At 38.0% G+C, this 14,384-nt stretch overlaps 1 protein-coding gene across 1 annotated transcript in view; it reads right to left on the reverse strand.

Annotated features, from left to right (window-relative positions):
• LOC127637171 (PHD finger protein 21B-like) overlaps window positions 1-14,384 on the reverse strand; it is a 78,917-nt gene that overhangs the window by 42,849 nt on the left and 21,684 nt on the right. The window lies entirely within an intron of this gene.

Genomic DNA, 14,384 nt, shown 5'->3' on the forward strand with positions numbered 1-14,384 from the left:
TCCCCATCTCCACACACCACTCTGGAAATGATGGTATCATGTCCCAAAATACTGATTCTGGGGCAAAGTCAAATTTGAGTTACTCCCAGAAATAGTACAGAACATGTGGCACAGCTGTAAATACCTATAGAACTGAGATCTGGGAATCCCAAAATGTTGTACAAACTTTTCAAAGGATCTCAACACTCCACTCTCATATAGGTCACCGAGTGTATTAACCTCCATCAAAATCCACTCTGACCAGCAGAAGGAGGACTTATTAATACATAATATTGGGTTCAGCCATATGCTCGATGCAACATTTAAATAAATGTCCGAATTAGAGAGAAAATGCAAGATAACAGGGTGTAACTTAACTTCTCTGATTAGTTTGATAGAAAGTCTTTGCAATGGTAAAATTGGGGCAAGAACTTCCTGTTCAATTCAACACCAGGGAGGGGCTCTCTCAGGTGGAAGTGACCAATGAGCCAAATGTCTGAGACCGAATGCATAATAATAAAACTAAATCTTGGGTAGCCCTAGCACACCTTTGTCAATCGGCCTATGTGAAGGGTATAGTGAAAACTGCTCCTCAGAAATAAAAACTGTTCTATCACCAGTAGATGCTGATAAATACATGTAAAAATATTTTCTACAGCATGCCTGAAAGTTTAAATTAGAGAATAATTAGAATTGCTGACAATCCCCCCTCCAGAGGCCACACTGTCACACATCAAGTGCTGAGAAAGCGCTCAGTGTGTGTGTGATTCCCTGCATGGAATCGGCCATGATTGGCCGATTTGCGATCACAGACGTAAGACGAAGATCGGACAATTTAGATCGGTGGTCGATTGTTCAGCGCACCCCTATTCAAGATATGGAAGTGTCTTCCTGCTTGTAACATTCTGTAATGATGTTGCTCATGCTGGCAATGACAAAGACAATAACGATGGAGTAAAGAACCCAAGTGTAAATTTATTCCAATGTGTAATCCAAAAGACAGAACTACAAACGTGAATGAAACATTAACTTGACTTACACATACAATAGACTTGACATGAACTTGAACTCACAACCAAACATCAAAAAACATCAGAACCTGAGAATGGACAAAGGAAAACATGAGGCATAAATACATGACATGGGAGAACACATGACAACGATAACCAATAAACACAAAGAACTCTAAACAAGATAGCAAGACATGAACTTAAGCATGGAGGGAAATATGAAATCACATGTAAAAGAAACATGTACTTGGAGCATCCGTATCTCCAATGGATCAAGTTCTCGACCTTATAAAAGCTCTTTTCACCTGCTCCATCAAAAACAAAAAGTGAATTCCTACTTTTATTGACAAAAATCACTCTTTACAGTCTTGTAAATGATAAAGTCTCTGAATAATTCATGTATTTTATTAATTTTCCACAGTTGCCTTTATCTTTGCTGTAGTGCGAGAAGTATAAAATATATACATATAAATGTGTTTGTTTGTTTGTTTGTTTTAACTGTCACTAAACAGAGCATCTTGCAACAATTTAACATTGAAATGTCAAAAATATTTGGGCGGTAATATATGGTTCATATTAAAATCAATGGTGACCTGAAAATCCATTTGATAAAAATAATTACTCCATTACTCCATGTTCTGCTTTAGTAGAATCCATCTAGTCTAGCCGCACTAAGCTCGTTAACCAAAATTTTGAGCCAAGAATATTGCCTTACTCCTACATTTCTCCTTCTTCATAGATCTAATAAGTCAAGTTCATTCATTATTTTGGAGAGAACCGCACAAGTTCCTCCCCCTGCCTGTCAAATACTAAATCTGTAGTGCAGTTCCAGTCACCAGCGTTAACATTTCCTTCAATGATCATTTCTTCAATCCCTGCACCATTATCACTCAACATCATATTCACTTCTGTTCACCTGAGATTCCACTTCATCAGAATTAGATCCATTATTAACTTCAGAATCTGTACCTGAATTGGGACTATTACTTCCCATAACTCCAACCTTTCTGGCCTTAATCTCAACATTCAAAGCACTTCATACTGCCAGTGCTGGCGTACATCATATACAAGACACACGACACATCCACTCCGGTTCATTCAATGTCTTCTGAAACATATTACATTTTAAGGCCGGATTTTTACACCCAATTGGAATCATTTTGATTGCACTTGCAAGCTTCCCAAAAATAGCAAGTCTCAAATTCATCATGTTTTAATGACCGGCGGTACATTGGAAACTTTAGTCATGGGAATAACAAGCAGTGATACGATAAAATAAACAACACTTCTCCAAACTCTGCTGGTTATTAGGCAACTTAACAGACTTTCCTCTTTGACGAAAACCACTACGTCCTTATTAATCCTTGAAACAGAGTAAATGTTTTTGAACACAATCTGGTCTCCTACTGCTATCAGAACATCCTCCACCGTCACGAGGGATTCAGACATACACCTGATGCCCCCCATGCATTATACCAACCATCACAAAACCTCCAACCAACTCAAACTCTTATGTTGTTATTTTACTTGCTTTCCATATTTTCTATTTGAAAAGGAAGTAGAACAATGAATGAACAGCAGAAATTCCCCAATCAATCACCCTCTCCCCATGAGCAACCTCACACCGAGAGAGAGAGAGAGAGAGCAGCTTAAAGCATATTTAAGGCCTGGTGTGGGTTTCTTTACATATAAAGTTTTGACAGATGGAGTTTGAATAGATTTTTCCAATTTGATCAAATAATTCGAATTGACATTTTGATAGGATTGAAATGTTTTTAAATTGAGGAATCAAGGTTTCTTATACTATGATGATTCAGATGGATCACTAATTATTGTTTTGTTCGGTGACGTATTTCAAGAGTCCTGCCTCTAAAGCCAACATTTGGGAAGCGATCACTTTGACAAACTTTGCAAGTCGAATTGTAGTGATAATCATTTATCATTTCATATTGCTGCGCTACTCAACGTGTGCCGCACATACCTGCTAGATGGCGCAGCATGCTCACACAGCGCAGACTAAAGTGCTAAAGCGGACTGTCAGATTTTAAAACAGTCTAATTAATCAGACAAGGCCATGTTGAGATTTCAATTAATATATAGTACACCGATGTCTCGGAGATCAAAGTCTGCAGGTTTCACTGGGTTTTTTCTTTTCCATGTGTATACTTCTACGTCCCTAACACAATTTCCTGATCTAAACTGGATTAGACTGGATTATGATTATACTTGCAAATTGTTTCATATACATAAACGTAATCATTTCAAGATATCTTTCTAGAAAGACTTTGTTTAGATAAAAATGAGTAGGTATTCATTTTTATCTAAACAAAGTCTTTCTAGAAAGATATCTTGAAATGATTACGTTTATGTATATGAAACAATTTGAATTGACTGTGTGTTTTTCATGCACAAATATGTTTTCTATAATGAAGAGAACTTCGATTTCTCTAACCAGATTGCCTTGCAATCTAATAAAGAATGTGATTTTAGGGGGGTTCTGGGTATCTCAGCGAGTATTGCCGCTGACTATCACATCTGGAGTCATGAGTTAGAATCAAGGACATGCTGAGTGACTCCAGTCAGGTGTCCTATGCAACCAAATTATCCCGGTTGCTAGGGAGGGTAGAGTCACATGGGGTAACCTCCTCGTGGTGGTGATTAGTGGTTCTCTCAATGGGGCGTGTGGTGAGTTGTGTGTGGATCGTGGAGAGTAGCATGAGTCTCCACATGCTGTGAGTCTCCGCGGTGTCATGCACAACGAGTCACGTGATAAGATGCGTGGATTGGTGGTCTCAGAAGCGGAGGCTACTGACACTCGTTCTCCACCACCCGGATTGAGGCGAGTAACCGCGCCACCATGAGGACCAACTGAGTAGTGGGAATTGGGCATTCCAAATTGGGGAGAATAGGGTATAAAATAATAAAAATTTAAAAAGAATCTAAAAATGTATATGAATCATATTGAAGTTACTTATTAGTTGACTACATTTAAAAGTTGAAAAATCGACATGAATCGTCCTTGACTTCAGATTTCACTTTCTTTGTCATATTGCCCAGCCCTACTTTGCTCATCTGAACCTTCCGCTAATTAGAGTAAATGGGAATTGTCCGACTTTTGATTGTCCACTGTGCAAAGTGGACAATCTTAGCAGCTCGGGTCAGGACAGCCTGAAGGTCTGTACCAACTTTGGTGGCTGTACTTAAAAGCTCTAGGAGCAGCTACTCCAGATTCTTTTTGCTGTGATTACGTATGGCACTCATGCCTGCGGCCAAATCACAGCAGTGCTGATATAGGGCCATATCACACTCTTGCTCGTGTGATATTGCTTAAATATATATATATTTTATTATTATTTTGTGTTATGAATTATTTTTATTTTGTTTTCTATTTAAGAACATTCAGAATAATGTCCAAAATTTCCCAAAGGTAGCTCACTTTTGTGGATATTTTTTGCCCCTCAAACTATAGCCGAGTACACACGCTCGCTCACTCGCTCGCACACACACACATACACACACACACACACACACACACACACACACACACACACACAGTCTGCATCAGTCAGATTTCACTGTTTGCAAATACTAAAATGCTGATGGCACTGAATGTAGGAGTTCTAGCATCATTGTAAGAGTTGTTTACTCTTTCTATTCAAACACTTCCTGTTTGTTTGCAAAGGTCACATGAGCCTCATTTACTGAAATCACCACAAACCTGCAAGACAAATATCTAAACCAGCAGCTGACCAGACAAGAAACAAGCAATAATGCATTGAGAACAAATCCTAACATTAGAACCGTAAGGGCTAGAATAAAAATGAATCCTTCAGTGCCCCTGAATCATACGGTCATGTGGACTTCCTTTTCCATAACAAGACTTTTCTAACACTTCTCTAAAAATAAAATGACTTTTGTGAACTTGTCCTAGGCTGTTTGTCGAACTGCTTGACCTTTATTATGTGTTATCTAGAGATGCTCCTGACAAAAAGTTATCAGTTTGATTATTTTATCATTCAGAAGATATTAGCCAATACATCTGTGGGTGCTTTTGGTGCTTTAAACACAGTTGCACAAGTAAGATTTCTTAAGTTATTGCGGGACATAGCTTTAGAATTGGAAGAACTGTGGCAACTGCCCTCTGAATGTAAATGAAAGGAAACATCTGTCATCACAGACTGCACATTCCATGTTTACAGCTGTTGTATTTACACCCTGCTTACTTGATTTATAAAATAAATGCACACTGAATATACATAAACTTGATTAATAGCAGAAAATCACTTTAACTCTTCATCATAAATAATGACATTACAAAATCAGGCTATGTAACTAATCATATTAATCTAATTATTATCAATACCTGCAAGTACTCAATTTAAGCATACAGACATTGAAATGTTCTGTTCATTTAACATATATAATAGTTCTCACTAGGACTGTCCCGACTACGGAGTCATTAGTTTAAGACATTAGTCGACTAGTCGCACATTCATGATATTACAGTTTTTCTCAAATGCTAAAACACAAAAGCCAATCCTCTAAATCAAATGACCAGTTGTCTAAACACATTTACTAAATCTAGCCATCATTTTCCAATATCATAAACACATTTCACATGAAGACACAATTCACAAAACACAATCCTCCGTTCTTATAAATCTTAACATATTTTTCCTTGCTAAAACACAAGTTGCAAAAGAACTCTGCTCATATTCTCAAATGAAAGCTCATGTGATGCAAAATGCTTGCCACAGTCAGCAATATTTGAACACAATGAACACACCTGGCATCATTCATTACACACAACGACTCAAAATTGAAGACACTTGTTGCTAATGCTGTGACCACATGTATAAAAGCAAGTTCAGAGTGCACAGTTTGCTGAAGGTTCCAAACAAACACAATGGATGAAGGCAGAGTCAGGGGAAGAGGAATTCGAGTCAGAGGAGGGAGAAGAGCTGGCCATGGAAGAAGAGGAGCAGGCCAACGAGGGAGAGGAGGAGGCCAACGAGGGAGAGGAGGAGGACAACGAGGAAGAGGAGGAGGCCAACGAGGAAGAGGAGGAGGCCAACAAGGGAGAGGAGAAGGTCCAGGAGGGAGAGCAAGACAACCTCGCACCATCATTACGGACGAGATGCGAGCAACAGTCATTGACCATGTCATTGTCCATGGCATGGCAATGGCTGAAGCAGGACTAAGAGTCCGTCCAAACCTGAGTAGGTTCACCGTGGCCACCATTATCAGGGCATTCAGACAACACAACAAGTATTGTACTCTATTGCTTTCTTTGTCACAATACAATTTTACAAGCCTGTGAAAGTAGTCTACTGGTTTCAAATCAGTTGTTACTGTATTGTAAAACATGTCATTTGACAACACATGTTTCTTTCTTTAGAGTTGAAAGAATGCCACATAGAGGTGGGAGGGTTGCCATATTTACAGCGGCACAAGAAACCCTCATTGTGGATATGGTTCGTGAGAACAACCTCATCAGACTCCGGGAGATCAGAGACAAAGTCATTGCCGATAATGTCAACTTTGAGAGCATTGATGATGTCAGCTTGGCCACAATAGACCGAGTTCTCCGGCGCCAAAAGATGCGGATGAAACGGGTCTATAGGGTTCCCTTTGAGCGCAACTCTGTGCGACACAAAGACCTATGTTACGAGTATGTGCAAGTAAGTATACATCCATGTTCACAGTACAGTTAGTGGACATACTGTGTTGCTCAGTGGCCTACATTACTTCTGGACTATACTGTGCTACCTGATTGACTGTTGTTCTGAACACCTGTGCACTTTCACATTTTCACAGAGGATATTACAGTTGGACACGATGGCCAGACCTCATGAGTACCTCTTCCTGGATGAGGCTGGCTTCAACCTGCAGAAACGAAGGCAAAGAGGCCGTAACATCATTGGCCAAAGAGCCATCATTGAGGTTCCTGGCCAACTGGGGGGTAATATTACTCTTTGTGCGGCCATGGGTTGGAGGGGCTTGTCCACCGGCATGCTGTCCTTGGGTCTTACAACACCCAACGTCTCCTCACATTCCTAGAGGAGCTAAAAGACATCCTCCTGGACCGCCAACAACACCATACTGGGCACGCACATCACATTTATGTGATCATTTGGGACAATGTACGCTTCCACAGAACAAACCAAATCAGAGAGTGGTTCACCACCAACAGTAACCACTTTTTAAACGTCTGTCTGCCACCCTACTCCCCTTTCCTGAACCCTATAGAGGAGTTCTTCTCATCGTGGAGATGGAAGGTTTATGACAGACAACCATACACTAGAGAGAACCTCCTAAGGGCAATGGAGCTGGCCTGTGTTGACATCCCAGTGGAGGCCTTCCAAGGATGGAGTCGCCATTCCAGGGCGTTTTTCCCGTGGTGCATGGCAAGAGACAATATAGCCTGCGATGTGGATGAGGTGATGTGGCCCGATGCAGCTCAGCGACATGATGCCGCACTGTGATTGTGGTGTGTGTGTGTTGTGAATAAAGTTAATAAAAAAAAACTTCACACCCTGATCATGTTTTCAAGAGTACTGTTGTGTGCAATAGATTCTGTTTTTGCATTGAGTTGTGTTACAGTAGTGTACATGCAGAATTTACTATAGATTTATACTCTTCATATGAAACTCTCAAATCTAAATGCCTAATCCTCTGCAGAGATCTAAGAAGATCCATTACTGTAAAGTTTCTAAAAATATGCATTGGCAGTTATGAAACAAAGAACCTTCTCACAAATTGAGCATTGTGTTTTCAATTGTTTTGCTGTAGTGTGTAAGGATGTGTATATAGTGTTTACATTTTTGAAAGCCTCGAGCTGCTCTTTTGGTGTGAAAGTTTGTGTTTTGAAGTGAGAAGGTGTGGTTGTGTTTATGTAGCTTTAGAAAAGGGTGTTGTGTTTACACATTGGGGAACATGGAGGAAACGTTTGTGAAATGTGTTTTAGCATTTGAGAAAAACTGTAATTGAAATATCTCGTGGAACACGCGCATGTAAAAGGTTACTTCGCCACTTCCTGTGGAGTTTTTTTTTTTTTTCTGCGACCAACCGACCAATCAAAACTTGGCCGACCAAGACTCTATTCATCGAGTAGTCCTAGATCAGTCCTAGATCTCCCAAAGCACAAACACCGCAAGACTTTCTCCTGTAATGCTGAGAAACTGTATTCATGGAAATGGGCAAATCTGGTTTTAATACACCAGCAGATCGAGATTGTGTGTGTTTGTGCAGAATTGAACCGCTCAGAATGAATGACTTCATGACATGCACACAAATGAAACTCTGTGACAGCTCAGAAATCCCACTGAACACGTGTCAATCTCGTGTCTTTGAATGTTTGTTGCCAAACACATCAGCCTAAATTTGGTTCAGTCACGACATCTCTCTGAAAGATTTCTCATGGTTATGTGCGCATGACTTATTGACAGGATATGGAAGATCTGCTCCGCTGCTGCTGTAGAGCGAGTACAGAGACATGTCGAAACACAAGCTGTAAAACTAATGTTAACTAATGGAACCTCATTTTTTATGTAATCATTTTAATGATCTATATTATTATTTTTTACAATATATATTTTATTCATAATGATTTCAATAGAACTGTTTATGAGTACTGAATCATTATTTATAGAATTGCGTTATTTGAGGGGCTTTCTAAGCAAATATTTATATATGCAAATGAATATGACATTTAGTGTATACTCGTCTTATTTCCTTTACATTTGCAAATTGGAAGAGAACATGGGAACATGTTTTTTCAAAGAAATAAAGGAAATAAACGTAGGCCAGAATAATCAGAATAATCATAACTTTAAAGAAATAATCAACGGATGAATCATGATCAAAATAGACGATACAAAAATAGTCATTTGTTGAGAAGGTCTGCTTTTACAGATGAATATGTAACTTCATATTAATAAGCAATGTGAGGAACGATTATATGTGGGAGAAAGGGGATTGGAAAGCTCCATTCTGCGCATAATTTAATATTGAGACGTCCTCTTGCACATGTAAATTGTTCATTTAGTTTGACTTACACTCTATTGCCATTAATGCTGGATAATGAGTTTTTATAGAATGTCACGTCAAACAGTCTCATTGTTTTCTGACTTTAAATCTACTTGAAAATATTAACATTGGATTTTGACACAGTAATCAAATTAATATCACAATACAAATGACCATCAAATTATCTGACAAGTTTATCGCAATCTTCATCCATATCGTGCAGCCCTACGAGATATTAATGCATTATTAGGTTCAAAGAAAGCCATCATACACGAGTCATACACACAAAACTGTTTTGACACTTTTATGATATTATTTTTCTCCTTTTTGGAGGTTGACAGTACATCTCATTGTATGTAAAAACAGAAGCTCAGACATTCAGCTAAACATCTCCTTTTGTGACCTGACGATGAGTAAATTATGAAAGAATCTTCATTTTCAGTTCAAATATCCCTTTAATCATCCCTGCATGAATCCAGACATGTGACATCCAGGTCAGGCAAATATCCCAAACTTTGAGTAAACATGCCTGTGAATGCTCGTGTGTGTTGAGTTAAAGAGGCTTCTTGCACACATTACTCACTATGACCTTGTCAGGAAAAACAAATCAAAGTGTCATTCAATAAGATGTGGGGGTCATAGTTGAGTGACAGCTCAAGGACAGCCTCTCTTTTCTCATTTCTATCTGTCCTCGTATGTTATATTGTTTACAACAATGCTTAAGGACAAAACGCCTTGTATTAGTTATTATGAACGGCATAAGCCCAACAATATCAGGGTTCCCACTCTCTTCAGGACACACATTTGATGTGCAATATTTAAACAAAAACTCAAGCGTCCGTTTCAATCGAGCTATTATTTTGACGTTGCTGTTTGTTTATGTTATGTTTTAAGATTTGCATTCATTAGTGCACAGATTGTGTACATTGTGCTCTAACTTTTAATGGGACGTTTTAATACTGTAATATTGTTTAACACAGAACACACTCTTCACTGCATAGAAAGGGCTTTACGTATTTGTATATAGCCCTTCTAATAAATAATTTTATACTATAAATTTCATAGAATAAACTGATTATAGCAGAATATTTACAATTCCTTCATTCAATGAATAATGTCTGCCAATTAAAAGCTTAAGCAATGAATCCCTCATTCCTCATAGTTTCACATGACATTCATGTTCTGTACATATAAACACACATGTCCACACATGTTCATTGTACTCTCTCTGCGGTCATTTACATTCACCCACAGTGCCCTCGTTTAGCTGGTGGTCAGGTGATTCAATGAACTGATGTCTCCTCCATCAGAAGCTGCACATGGTCCATCTCTAAATTACAGATTTAATCTGCCTTTCAATAGGGACCTTTTACAGCCTCATATTAACAATGAAGAGATGAGTTACGTTTCCCTAATGCTGAGATCATGAACATCTATAATGTATAATCAGACGCATGATCTTCAATTAAAACAGCATCATTTCTTTCTGTGCTAAGCTGTTGAAGGCAACCCTACTGTACATGAGAATGCCCAACCATGTTCTTTTATGGGACAAGACAAGCCAGTTTTAATGCCACCTCAAATGAGAAAAGAACACAATGGACATGTGACTCATTGTCCATCTCTGTTACAGAAGATCTTCATCTTATAATGCACATGAATAACCACGTGTGACATACTGATAAACATTACAGTTACATTACAATCTGGGGAAATCATGACAACTGTGGGAGATCCTACACATTCCAGTAAAAGTCATCTTAAAATAAAATACATAGTAACCTATATCCTATTATCTTAATATAGAATATGAATATTAATACTTATAGTTCAAGTGCACACAATGCAGTCTGTTTGCAGTCATTAAAACCCAAAGTTCAGGGTTTATGTCACTTTCTGGAATGTGATTATCAATCCCTGAAGCTGAGATTCAGTTGAATAAATACATAGTCTGTATGTGCTGCACACTTCAGAGTGCTCACGGTCTCAAAAGTGGCAATATCTCTAACTTTTATTCATCAGAAGTGTATTTCTGGGAAATAAATACAACAAATATATATATATATATATAAATGAAAATAAAGTAATTAACAGCAGTACTTTGCTACAGAACATGTTTGGCAAAAGATCATTGTGAACTGAGTGTCAACGGATGACGGGACGTTATTAAAGTAAGCTGAGGAACAGGAAGTGTCTTTAAGAGTTTATGAAGCACTCTGTATATACACGAGTCACTCTAGCTGTCTCCTGGCGAGCTGTGTGTGCGTTTAAACTGTCATCGGGCTATTAACAGAAGGACTGCTTTATGTGTACATGCTGAATATAAAGCGTGCCATCTTCTGGATGATGAGTGCCAGAGACAAATGCAGAAGAACAGAGTGCAAGAAACTATAATGATGTAGTTCCTCTAGCAAACACACAGATGCTTTCAGAGTTAATTACAATACAAGGAGTAACCTGACATGTTCATCACGGGTACACTGGTGACACCTCATGAATCGATTTCTTCAGGATTCAAACGTGCACTCTTTGGGTTACCAGCACAGATCTTAAACAACTACACCACATCTCCCGCTATTACAGATCACATGAATGAAAGAAAACACAGTCCCACGTCGCTATGACAACTGACAACTGACTATCTTTACTGAAACAACTAAAGTCACTTGCTATAAAACTTTGACTTCTGATCCATAAATCTTCCAGCTGGGATTCATTAAATATACAGTGACTAACAGTTTTGGTCAATATTTTTTAATATTAGTTTGATTTTAAAAGCAAAAAATATATCAGAGATCATTTTTTCTACGCCAGTAAAAACAGTGATCTGTGTTTCTACTGCACATTGCTTAAATATGTGTAAAACACAAACCATTCTAGATTTGAACTTGCAACAAACATGCAAACCAGTAATTATAATATCAGTTACTATATTGCTTGTCGTCCATAAAATAGGGCTCTATTTTCACGAGTGTACAAAGTGCAGCACAACGCTCTATGACCGTGCGCAATTTTCCAATTTTCGTGAGATTTCTAATTCTAAGTGCAATTTTTGTGCAAGCACAAAGCTCAACTGGCCGTGGGTGGGAGTGTTTGCATTACTGTGGGTGTACTGTATGTAAATGAAGTGGTGCAAAGCACAATTTGCTATTTTCCTAAGAATTTAGTCATTTAATGCCACATCTCAACTCAGCACAAGCCCAAATTCAGTTCCTGCATTTGCAGTTTGGAGAATCCACCAGCAGGTGGTAAAAAAATCATGTTCAAACTCTGAAAATATAGTGGAATATATATCCCTGTCATAGCAGCTTTGAGAAAAATATATAATTATGAGATTGTGTTACTCTATCTAAAGATCATGGCCTATTTCTCAATTAGTGTCATTATGTTTATATTTAAATTAGTATTTATGGACTAATTTATATTGTTGCTGTTTTTTTTAATGATTTTTAAGTCACTGCAGATGGGGCCGCTGGAAGAAGTTAAATGTTTGGATTGGTATAACTTTGTGGACCACTTTCAGTTTCGTTTGAAGTGTCGTTTGAAGTTAGAAATATACTTGATTGAATTTGTTCCTGCTTCAATAAATGAATTAAACCTGCAGAAGTGAAGTGCATTCTGATACAATCACTGTTAATATTAGCCATGATTTGTGTGTCAGTAGATGAAAATGATTAATAAAAGCATACATCTAAATTCGGACAGTTTCCATGCATATAAAAGGAGCGTGTGTCACTGTCATTGAAATATGCCTGTATTCATCAAGGACGCAGTACAATGCGCACAAGTACATATGTCTATTCTTTTAATTCATTGCATACAGTCCATTCACAATATCAACTACTTCTGAATGTGCTGTCTTTGTTCATATCGCTGGAGGTTGAGGGAATGGATATATAATAGGACACAGACACTAGAATGACCGGAGAAGTCTGGTAAGAGGTAAGCGCCTTGAGTTTGTGTAATTAATCAGTTTGTTGTGTCTCAGCTGTGATGAGCTGTAATGCTGAAGTTGTTAGTTTAAAGCCGTTTATTTCCTAGCTTTAGTAGTGTAGTCGTAATACAAGCGATCATGGAGTGCTGTTGAATGTGAACACTGACTGATGCTGACTCTCTTCACGTCACCAACTGGCTCTTATTACACACAACAATGGTCTTTTGCCTCCACCTGCTGTTTAAAATATGTAATGTCACAAAATTAAATGTAAAGAGACTCTTAACGCATCTGCACTGCTCTTATACTTTAGTTTAGAACAGCACAAACACAAGTGGAGTGATACACACAGTGAAGGTGGTGTGAGACCATCAGTACTCATGGAACATCTCTCGTCCAATCAGATTCGAGGACCTGAAATAAATGTTTATATATATTAATATACACACTCACCGACCACTTTTTTTAGGTACACCTGTACACCTATTAATTAGAGTATTTTCTATTCATCCAACAATGCATTGATCTTATACATTACACTGCTGCCACATGATTGGCTGATTAGATGGCTGCATGAATAAGTGAAGTACAGGCGTATATGTATTTAAAATCATTAATACTTGGATGTTCAATAAAGCACAATAACAGAATGTGAAATATTCATTGAAACAGTTCATCAAAAGTCATTCCTATGAACATTTGCCAATTTTCCATGCAGTACAAACCCAGAATGTTTCCTCAACAAATAAACCGTCATTATTATCAACTCACATGTTTCTCTCTAGGAACAGTTTCCTGTAACACACTCTGAATATCATCTGAATACCATCGCAACCACGACGTTACCATCATAAAGTCATATTTATTTCCATCCCATAATCCTCATATCCTGTGTTGTGGCATTTTGGTAAAAAGTTTCTGCTCAAAATATAGCAAAAATATGTGTCTTTCCTGAAAACTTGCTGTCGTGCATTCTGGCAGTACAGAGGAAATTGTTTAGTAAAGCAGGACAATTCCCATGAGCTGGCTTTATCTTCAGCAGCTGATCTGAGCACTGTTCTTTTTCTGCTTATATAATAGCAAAAATATATTACTTACAAGAAATACTGACACAAATGAAAGTTTGCTGTGGGTTTGTTCATCTTTCTTAGCATCATCTCAATATGTGTGAGTTCTGCAAGAACATCACTCCTGAAATTATGGGCTGTCATATGTTAATGAGTTCATGTTAGTATGTCATAATCATGGAGTTTTCTGAAAGACTTGTTTTTTTTTGGGGGGGGGGGGTGATATATTAACCATGATAATTGTGGTAAATCTAGTAATAATACAAGAAATCCAAAACTATTGTGATAAAAAATCATAATCAGTTTACCTAAAATACATGGTTAGCTTTACTATAGTAACATCATGGTTAAGTTGTGGTACATGAA

The sequence above is a fragment of the Xyrauchen texanus genome, chromosome 45 (assembly GCF_025860055.1).
Source record: "Xyrauchen texanus isolate HMW12.3.18 chromosome 45, RBS_HiC_50CHRs, whole genome shotgun sequence".
NCBI lineage: Eukaryota > Metazoa > Chordata > Actinopteri > Cypriniformes > Catostomidae > Xyrauchen > Xyrauchen texanus.